This window comes from Miniopterus schreibersii (assembly GCF_964146895.1).
Source record: "Miniopterus schreibersii genome assembly, chromosome: 9".
NCBI lineage: Eukaryota > Metazoa > Chordata > Mammalia > Chiroptera > Miniopteridae > Miniopterus > Miniopterus schreibersii.
In genome coordinates, this window is record NC_138118.1 from 43,372,314 (window position 1) to 43,383,544 (window position 11,231).

Here is an 11,231-nt window from a genome sequence, read left to right on the forward strand (position 1 = left end):
TTTTAAAATGTTTGTTTATAACTTTCAGGTTAAACCTTTTCTAATTGACTATCCATTCAATTAGGTGCAAAGATTCTTGAGTAAGTGTGTATGCTCTGGAGCCTAACTGAATTTTAATCTTGGTTGTACCACATATAAGCTAATTAACTAGGCAAATTATTTACCCTCTGTATTCCCATACCCTCTGTATGGGAATAAGAATGCTACTGACCTAAAAGTAAGTGTATTTATGAGGATGAAGTATGTTAATAAAGTCCTTAGAAACAATGTTAAAATTAGAGTAGGTTTTTTATAAATGTTTACTATGATTAATCTGATAGCATCTAATATAGAGACTCTTAACCTGAAGTCCATGGAGCTAGATGGGGGAAGGGTGGTGGTGGTGGACAGAAAGGCAAGATAAGCTTCAGGATTACATGAGTCTTTATTTTCCCCAAAGAGCCTGGGATGTTTTGGTGTTTATTTTTTTGTTTGTGGTAGATGTACATATAGTTAATGACATTAAAAGTTAATAACTATTGAGATTACAGTAAATGTAGAAAGGGGTCCATTCTGTTGTCTTTTTACTCCCTGATTTTGAGTCAACATTACAGGGTTAAGCAATTCATAGGATATATGTTTACATCACAAAAGAAATAATAACTTTGAATTTACTAGGTGATAGGTTACAAAGAATTATGTATAAACGGCATCATTACTAATGTTTTTGTGAATTGAGATCAATTGAATAATGATACTTAAAGTAATTACCGCTAAATGTTAAGGACAGTATTGCTGGTTGTGTACTTTCTGAGTCACACTTAATTTTGAAATATATGTAGTATTTTTGATAGATAGGTATAAACAATATTTAACCTAGGCCCCACCACTAGGTTAAACAAATATTAACATTTTGTTTTCTTCATGTTATATTTGCTTTGGTTTTGTCTTTTTAAGGAAATAAAACATTACAGATACAGCCTTTTCCTTTCTGAAGTACAGTTATATTTTTCTCACCTTTCACTATTACAAATAGCTCTGGAATAAATATTTCTGTGAAATGTTTTAAGGCTTCTCTAGGACATCACTAGAAGTAGAACTGTTGGAATGTGAGAAACATTTCAGTTGTAACTTGGATATTAAAAAATTGTTCAGTAAAGTGCTTGTACCCATTTAGTCTCCCGCCGATGATATATGAGTCCCTGTTGCCCCATATCCTTGCCAATACTTCCTGTTATTGGACTGTGGCCAATCTGATGGGTTTGAAAGAGTGTTTTGATGTTTTTTAATATGTAATTCTCTGATTGCTATGAAAGTTAGTGATCTTTCTCTGTATTTATTGGCTACTTTAGTTTCACCTATTCTGTGTTCCCTATTCATCTTCATGGTTTGTTGTGCTTTTGTGTCTTGAGAAATCCTTCTCAGTGTTATGAAGATAACTATCTCTGTTTTCTTCTGAATATGTTAGTTTTGCTTTTTACTTTTAGGTTTTTAAGCCAATGAATGTAGCAATGGAGAAAGCTGACAGAATGATCTGTGGTTGGGCTTGTAGGCAAGGAAGTAGGCATGAAAGAAGAGTACCAAGGTGGGAAAGAAAGTGAAAACAGAGAAATGGGGAAAAGGAAGGAGACTAACCAGTGATTCTGGTAAATTCAGAGATCTGTGGTGGGAATTATCAGAATGAGAAAACTGAAAAAGGCGCTTGTGGTCAAAAAGAGTTCAGAGGGGCAATTAAAAAGGTGTAGGGTGTGGTTATGGAGGATAGTGAATAAAGTGCAATAAAGACAGAAAAGCAGAGTACTCTCCATGTTCATGAGTCAGAAGACTTAGTATTAAGATGTCAATTCTTCAGATTCCAAGATGGCAGCAGATTGAGTGGAAGCTACACTGACTCTCCCAGGACCAAACTGGAATTACAACTAAAATACAGAAAAAACATACTGAATAATCAATTGCTACTGAAGACTAGCTGGAGAGCACCCTCATAACCAAGGAGAAAAACGAGACTGCATAGACACTGGTAGGAAGTGCAGAGACACTAGAGGGCTGGTTGGGCTCCCACAAGCAGCAGCTGAAAGTCAAAAGGAATATCTCAGCTGTGGAAGGGGATTCCACCAAGAACTCAGGGATCTAAACCCCAAGCTGGGCTTCCCAGCACAGCACCAGAACTGAGAAAGGTGCCCACGTAACATCCAGTTATGAAAAGCAGTGGGGTTTCTGTCTGCCAGGGAGAGATGGCTGGAAATGCAGGCACCCTGATAAAGGGCCAGTGCACAGTTTCATGTGTAGCCATTCACTTTGGGCTTTAGCAGAGGGAGGGCAGAGTGGACTACAACTGTGTGAGGGGAATCCATGGGTGCTGGTGGGGGACTAGAGCTCAGAGGACAGCCATCTGGATTCCTGTGCTCAGTCATTCCCCCATAAGGCAGAGGACATCTCTCTCAGGCAGACATTTATCTTCCAAGCAGCTTTTGCCTGAAGGGGAAGCAATTGCCCCACCCTGCTGGAAAACCTCTTGTCCCACCCTGTGGAGTGTCTACAGCCTGAGACTCATTAAGAGACTGAATAACAGCCTCTGGGTACTTTGAGTCTTTGCCTGATTTGCTTCTGGACCCAGGGCTTGGAAAAGCAAACCTTTGTGCCCATCTTGGTCCTTTCCGAACGCACCCAGCCTCAGCAGAGGGAACCACAAGCTGTGGAGTGCAGAAAGTTTCAAACTACTCAAGGCCAGTCACAAATAGCGTCTGACATTGGCCTGCACCAGAGACCATCCAAAAGACTGGGAGTCCTAGCAGATCTACCTAATACATAGAAACAAATCCAAACAGGCAGCCAAAATTGGGAGACAAAAAACAAGCCCTAAATGAAAGAACAAAAGAATTCTCCAGAAGAAGAACTAAATGAAATGGAGATAAGCAATCTATCTGATACAGAGTTCAGAATACTGATCATAAGGATGCTCAACAACATGAGAAAAGAAATGGAAACTATAAAGGAAATTAAGAATGACAAAATGGGGGGGGGGGGAACACATTGGAACGAATAAACAGCTGATTAGGGGAAGCTGAGGATCAGATCAGTGAATTAGAAGACGGTAGAAAAAAATCAGAGAACCAAAAAACAAAGCAGGACAGTTTAAGGGAGCTGTGGGACAACATGAAATGTAACAATATTTGCATCATAGCAGTACCAGAAGATGGAGAAAGTAAACAAGGGATAGAGAACCTGTTTGAAGAAATAATGACAGAAAACTTTCCTAACCTAGTCAAAGAAAAAACCACACAAGTTTAGGAGGCACAGAAAGTCCCAAGCAAGAAAATCCCAAAGAGGCCCAGATCAAGACACATCATAATTAAAATGCCAAAATTTCAACAGAATTCTAAAGACAGCAAGAGAAAAGCAATCTGTTACCTACAAAGGAGCTCCTATATGGCTGTGAGCTGATTTCTCATCAGAAACTCTACAAGCCAGAAGGGAATGGCATGAAGAATTCAAGGGAATGAAAAGCAATAATCTGAAACCAATAATACTCTCTCCAACGAGGCTATCATTCAAAAAAGATGGTGAAATAAAGAGCTTCCCAGACCAAAAAAAAGACTAAAGGAGTTCACCACCAAACCAGCATTGCAAGAAATGTTAGAGACTGCTGTAATAAATTGAAATAGAACAAAAAACATAGGCATAAAGAAACAAAATAGCAATAGATAAGTACCTATTAATAATAACCTTAACTATAAATGGATTAAATGCAGCAAAAACATAGGATAGCTGAATGGATAAGAAAACATGACCCAAATATATGCTGTCTACAAGAGACCCACCTCAGAACAAAAGACACAAGTCGGGGGGGGGGGGGGGGGCGGGGGGATCGACAGCAATACAGTCACAGTAGGAGAATTTAACACCCCACTGATTTTACTGGATAGATCTTCCAGACAAAGAATCAACAAGGAAACTGATTCTAAATGACACACTAGATCAGATGGATTTAGTTGGCATTTATAGAACATTTCATTCCAAAGCTGCATAATATGCATTCTCCTCAAGTGCACATGGGTCATTCTCAAAGATAGACCACATGTCAGGACATAAAACAAGTCTCTACAAGCTCAAGAAGACTGAAATAATATCAAGCACCTTTGGGGACATTTACACCATGGAATACTATGCAACTGTAAAAAAGAAGAGTTCTTTACCCTTTGAGACAACATGGTGGGAACTGGAGACTGTTATGCTTAGCAAAATAAGCCAGTCAGAAATAGACAAGTATCACCTGATCTTAATCATATGTGGAATCTAATGAACAAAATAAACCGATGCAAAATAGATCTAGAGACACAGAAGCATGGAACGGACTGACGAATCAGAGTGGAGGCAGGGGTGGATGGGGAGCAATTAACATATATACATAACCCATGGACACAGGCAATAGTGTGGTGAAGTCCTATGGGAAGGGATACAAGGTGGAGGGGATCAATGGAGGGAAGGGGAGGACATTTGTAATACTTTCAACAATAAAGATAAATTATTTAAAAAGTCAATTCTTCCCAAATTGATCAATAGACTCAACACAATTCCAATTAAAATCCCCAGTAGACTTTTTGTATATTGACAAGCTAATTCTAAAATACATATGGAAATGCAAAAGAGCTCTAATAGCCAAAACAACTTGGAAAAAATTGTAGGAATAACACTGACTTCAAGACGTTGTATAACAAAGGCTGTGAAAGATCTATATACTGAAAACACAAAACATTATTAAAAGAAATTGAAAAAGACACAGTGAAATGGGAAGATATTCTATGTTCATGGATGAGAAAAATTAATATAGTTAAAATGGCCATGTTACCCAAACCAATATAAAGATTTAGTGCAGCCATGGCTGGTTTGGCTCAGTGGTTAGAATGCCGACCCAAGGACTGAAGGAGTTGCAGGTTTGATCCCTGGCCCTGGTCAGGGTGCATGTGGGAGGCAACCAATTTCTCTCCCTCTTTCTTTGTCTCCCTCCTGCCCTTCCTCCCTCTATTCCACTATCTCTAAAAATCAATGGGGAAAACAAATATTTTTTAAAGAAATAATGGCTGAAAACTTTCCTAACCTGGGATAAGAAACAGACTTCCAGGTCCCAGAAGCACAGAGTTTCAAACAAGATGAAACCAAAGAGATCCACACCAAGACATATTGTAGTTAAAATGGCAAAAGTTAAGGACAAAGCAACAATCTTGCAGGAAGGAAGAGAAAAAAGTTACATACAAAAGAAGCCCTAAAAGGCTATCAGCGGACTCCTCATCAGCAACTTTACAGGCCAGAAGGGAGTGGCAGGACATCTTTAAAATGCTGAAAGAAATCTAAAACCTAGAATAGTTTATCTAACAAGATTATCATTCAGAATTGAAGGCAAGATAAAGAGTTTTCTGGACAGCAAAAACTGAAGAACTTCATCACCATTAAACTAAGTTTACAAGAAATGTGAAAGGATCATTTTTAAGTAGAAAAATGAAAGGCCATACCCAGAAATAAAATATGAGAGGGGTATAAGGATGGTGGCAGAGTATGTGGATCATTCTTGCACCTCATCCCAGAACCAAACTGGAAATAAAACTAAATTGGGGAAATTCACCATGAATTACCAACTGAAGACTAGTTGAAGAGGAGACTTCCAAAAAGGAAGGGCAGAAACCACCTGGAAACTAGGAATAGCAGGGTCACAAGAGGGGCTGGCCCAACTCGCATAGGCAGCAGGCCAAGGATGAGGAGAGACATCTCGACTGCAGGGCAGTTTTCCCACAGAGGAGTAAGGCCTGGACCCCACCCAGGCAGGATTTCGCAGCCCAGCGCACCAGTGCCGAGAACAGTGGCCCACCTAACATCCAGCCATGAAAAGCAGCTGGGCTTCCATCCTCCAGGGAGAGAAGGAGCCTGTCAGAGATAAAGCCACTTTTTTAAAAAAACAGAGCACAGGATTTTTGTTTGCAGCCACTCGCTGGAGACTGGTGGAGAGAGGGCAGTGAGGACTGGAGTTGCCTGAGGATAGTCTGTGGTGGGAGACACTGGGGGGAGACGTGGAAGAGTGGTTGCTGATAGACCTGCACTGGGACATACCACACACCCACCCCATACCACAGCAGCCATTTTTCCTGAGAGGCACAAGCCCCTCTCATCAGCAACAGCCTGGGGAAAGGCAAAAAGCCTGCCCTTGGGGATACAGTTCACCCTGCCCTCAGGAATCGCACTTGCCCCACCCTGTATCTTGACCCCTGCTGAGGAGGCAAGAGCAGAGACCAAGCCTTCCAGTCTGGGCATTCTCAGGGGGCATTAGTGACTGACTGGCTTTGAGGTTGAGCAATTCCCTCTATTCCAGGAACCTGACTGGTGCCTTCTCCTCACAAGAGAGTTGACTGAAACTCCCAACTTCAGCAGACCCCACTGGACTACATATGAGGGGCTCCTCCCTCCCAAGGTCAATAATCCAGGACAAACTCAGATGTGTGGCTGTGGGACAGGGGAACACAGCAACCATCCTCTGTTAAATCTGAACAGTACTGCCCCCTCATGAGATACCCAGAGGTATAATCCTCCTGATTCCACCAAAAGCCCTTTCAGAAACTGCCTTTTCAGTGACTGACAGCTGGCTGGCAGGCAGAGGCAGATCCTGAAGTGCCTTGAAACATCCTCATCATAGGGGTACTAGAAGGAGAAGAAAGTGAGCAAGGAATAGAGAACCTGTTTGAAGAAATAATGACAGAAAACTTCCCAAACCTGGTAGGGGAAAAAGTCATACAAGTTCAGGAAGCACAGAAGGTCCCAATCAAGATGAACTCCAAGATACCCACACCAAGACATCATAATTAAAATGGCAAACGTTAAAGACAAAGAATCTTAAAGGCAGGAAGAGAGAAAGAGAAAGTTACCTACAAGGGAGTTCCCATTAAACTGTCAGCTGATTTCTCAATAGAAACACTTCAGGCCAGAAGGGATTGGCATGAAATATTCAAAGTAATGAAAAGCAAGGACCTGAATCCAAGACTACTCTATCCAGTAAGGCTATCATTTAAAATTGGAGGCAAAATAAAATGATTCACAGACAAAAAAAAAAAAAATAGGTTAAAGGAGTACTTTACCACCAAACCAGCATTTCAAGAAATGTTAAAGGGACTGCTTTAATAAGAAGGAGAAATCATGAGAGGAACATAGGTATAAAGAAAAAAAAATGGAATAAGTAAGTACCTATCAATAATAACCTTAAATGTATGTGGATTAACTCCTCCAATCAAAAGACATATAGGATGGCTGAATGGATAAGAAAACATAACCCATATGTATGCTGTCTACAGGAGACCCACGTCATAACAAAAGATTCACACAGACTTAAAATGAAAGAATGGAAAAAATATTCTATGCAAATGGAAATGAAAAAGAACCAATACTCATATCTGACAAAATAGACTTCAAAACAAAGGCCATAAAGCATGGAGTTGGGAATAAAATGTAGTCCTTATAGAATATATTTGAACTTAAGTGCCTGTCAGCGTAAAATAAACTGCTATTGGTAAAGAATGATATACATAAACCTCCTAGTAACCATGAACCAAAAACCTACAAAAGATATAAAAGAACAAAAAGAAATGAACCCAAACAAAACACTAAAGAAAAACAGCAAACCACGAGGGAAGAGATCAAGAGAAAAAGGAACAGAAAAGAACTATAAAACAACCAAAAAACAATGAACAAAATGGCAATACTTATCTAATTACTTTAAATGTAAATGGATTAGCTACTCCAATAAAAAGGCACAGGGGCCTGGCCGGGCGTGGCTCAGCGGTTGAGCATCAACCTAGGATCCAGGCAATCAGGGTTTGATTCCCAGTCAGGGCACATGCCAGGTTGCCAGCTCAATCCCCAGTCGGTGACATGCAGGAGGCAGCCGATCAATGACTCTCTCATTATTGATGTTTCTCTCACCCTCTCCCTCCCTCTCTCTGAAATCAATAAAGATATTTTTTTAAAAAACACATAGGGTAGCTCAATGAATTTAAAAACATGATCCACTTATATGCTGCTTACTAGAGACTCACTTTAAATCGAAAGACAGAAAGTGGAGAGATAAAAAAAGATTTCCATGTAAATAGAAATGAAAAGAAAGCTGGATTAGCAATACTCATATCAGACAAAACAGACTTTAAAACAAAAATTGTGTAAAAAGACAAAGACATTTCATAATTATAAAGGTGTCAATCCAAGAAGAGGATATAACAATCGTAAATATCTACACACCCAACATAGGAGCACCTAACAATACAGTATAAAACAATCATTAATAGAAAGGGAGAAATCTACAGTAATACAACTGGTTGTTGGTATAATGAGTGATGTTTTACTTGAAACCTGGACATTTTGGGTATTATGTTATGAGACTCTGGAACTTCCTTAAGCCTTCTGTTTCAGCAGGCTGCCTCTGACTCCACTCCAGCAGAGATGGGGAGGGCCACCTCTTTGTAGCCACACATGGGTGGAACCCTAGGCTCTTAATTAGCCTTTGCTGGTGTGGGTATGGGGTGGGACCACATTTTTTTCTCTGGTGTTTGGCTGGAATAGAATGATTATTGTCTAAAATTTTCTCTCTTGCTAGGTTTCCCCTTTTCTTGTCCTTTGACTAGAGAGTCAGCTTTATTGGGTTTTGTTTTGTTTGTTTTGGGACTAGGCGACTACACCTATTAGTATTTCCAGATTGCCAGCTTCTTTAGCTTCAAATCTGAGATTTATGAGGTAAAAAGTAAATCCAGAGAATTCTCCACTGTGTTGTGTGTCCCTTAGGTCCCAAGGTCTCTAGCCAGTCTTTCTTCATCTCTCCACCTTTCAGAAACTTCTTGTTTGTTTTATATATAATGTTCCAGGTTTGCTGTTGCACTTAATGAGAGAAATAGGGGAAAGTACATCTACTCCATCTTTTAGGAAGCACAATCTCTTCTTATTTTCTTAATTGCCAAACTACATTTTTAGCCAGTGAAGGAAGGGAAGACTTAGTAGAGAAAAATGTACTGTTATCTCTCAGTCATTGTTTTCCTCCTGCTTAGTACAGAGGTGCTAAAATAATCATCAGAGGATGAAAAATTTTTTGACACAATTTTTTTCTTTTCCAGTAACTCAAACCAAAATAGTCACTTTGTAATTTTATTTTAAATCAGAGGTTGTGTCGATGCCCCTGATTTTACCTATGATCTGAGAGGAAATAACTGGATATTTTAAAAATCATTTCGTTAGGGATACAACTCAATAAATGGGAAATGCCCAGCCATCATGGCTCAGCAATTGAGCATCGACCTATGATCCAGGAGATTGCGGTTCAATCCCCTGTCAGGGCACATGCCCAGTTGCTGGCTCGATCCCCAGTGGGGGGTGTGTAGGAGGCAGCCGATCAAAGACTCTCATCATCGATGTTTCTATCTCTTTCTCTCCCTCTCCCTTCCTCTCTCTGAAGTCAATAAAGACATTTTTTAAACTAAAAAAAAAAAAGAAGAAGAAATAAATGGGATCTGAAGTGCAGCAAGCTTGAGAGTGGAAGTAACATTCACTATAGTCCCAATGAGGAAGTAAATCTGACTCTCGATTCAGTTTTTCCCCTGCTGTACCATGTTGCTTCCAGTAACACGGTTTCTTTTGGGGGGATTTTTAAGAAGACAATATGAACTTATAAATCAGCAAGGAATGCATTTGGTTGCAAATAACAGAAAGTCCTTTAGTGGTTTACATAAGATGTTTATCTGTATCATGCAACCAAATGCTTTAACCTCTGAAAAAATAAATTGTGAATAAACAAATCAATGCACAAACCCCATGTATTTACATCCCCATACACATACACACACAAGATCAGTTCTGTCAAGTGCTGCTGAGAGATTAAGTAAGATAAGGACTGAGAATCAACCATTGCATTTAACAATGTGAAATTTATTGTCCTTCACAAGGCCTATTTCAGTGGAATTCTGGGAACAATAGCCTAATTCAAGGAGGCCAACAGAATGATTTGAGGTGAGAGAGTAAACACTAGTAAGTTTTGAGGTGTTTTGCTATAAAGGGGAGCAGAGATTAGAAGGCAGATGTGAGGTCAAGGGAGGCAGATTCAGTGCCTAGAAAGTGCCTAGCACATAATAGGTGTTTAGTATATATTTGTGGAATTAATAATGAGATTTAAAAAATGAATGAAAAATAATAAACTCTTTAATACTTAATTCTGGAATAACTGGTTATTCATATTTTAAAAAAAAGAATTTGGTCCCTCCCTCAGACCATAATTAAAATCAGTTTCAAATTAATTAAAAACCTAAATGTGAAAGGTACAATTTTAAAAAATTTAAAACAGTATGGAACAATATCTTTTAGACTTTAAGCTAAGAAAAGTTTTTTTTAGGGTAAGGAAGGATTTCTTTTTCTTTTTTTAATATGTCTTTATTGATTTCAGAAAGGAAGGGAGAGGGAGCGAGATAGAAAAATCAATGATGAGTCATTCATCGGCTGCCTCCTTCATGACCCCCACTGGGGATCGAGCCCACAACCCAAGCATGTGCCCTGACTGGGAATGAAACCAGGATCTCCTGGATCATAGGTTGATGCTCAACCACTGGGCCACACCGGCTGGGCAGGAAGAATTTCTTAAACAGACACAAAAAGTGTTCATTATAAATGAGATAGTTGACAAGTTCAACTCTATTGAAGTGAAAATGAATAAATTATATTCACATGCAACAACACATATATCTCAGAAACCTAAGTTAAAAGAGCAAATTATAGAAGACTACAATATGAATCTATTTTCATTAATCTCAAAAAGAAGCGAAGCAAACTATTGTATAAATATATGTTGATATTTTGGTTAATTGTTTTTCTAAAAAAGCAAGGGAATGATAATCATAAAATTTAAAACATGCTTGCTTTGGAGGGAGAAGGGGAATTGGGACCTAGGAAGAGCACATGGGGGTTCAGAAGCACTGGTAATGTTCTAGTTCATAATTTGGATGGCGGGTTTATTTGTGTTTGATTTATTCTTATACTTCATAATGAAAGATGTTTCGTAAACTCTTTGGGATGTATAAATATTACATAACAAGAACATTTAAGGGGGAAAAGAAAACAAAATAAAAATACATGGGAACATATGCCACTGAGACTTGTAGACAACTGCTGTGAATGGAGGCATTGCCCACCTATTCTGGTTTATTTTCCTATGGCAATTTTTTTAATGCCAGGACATAGAC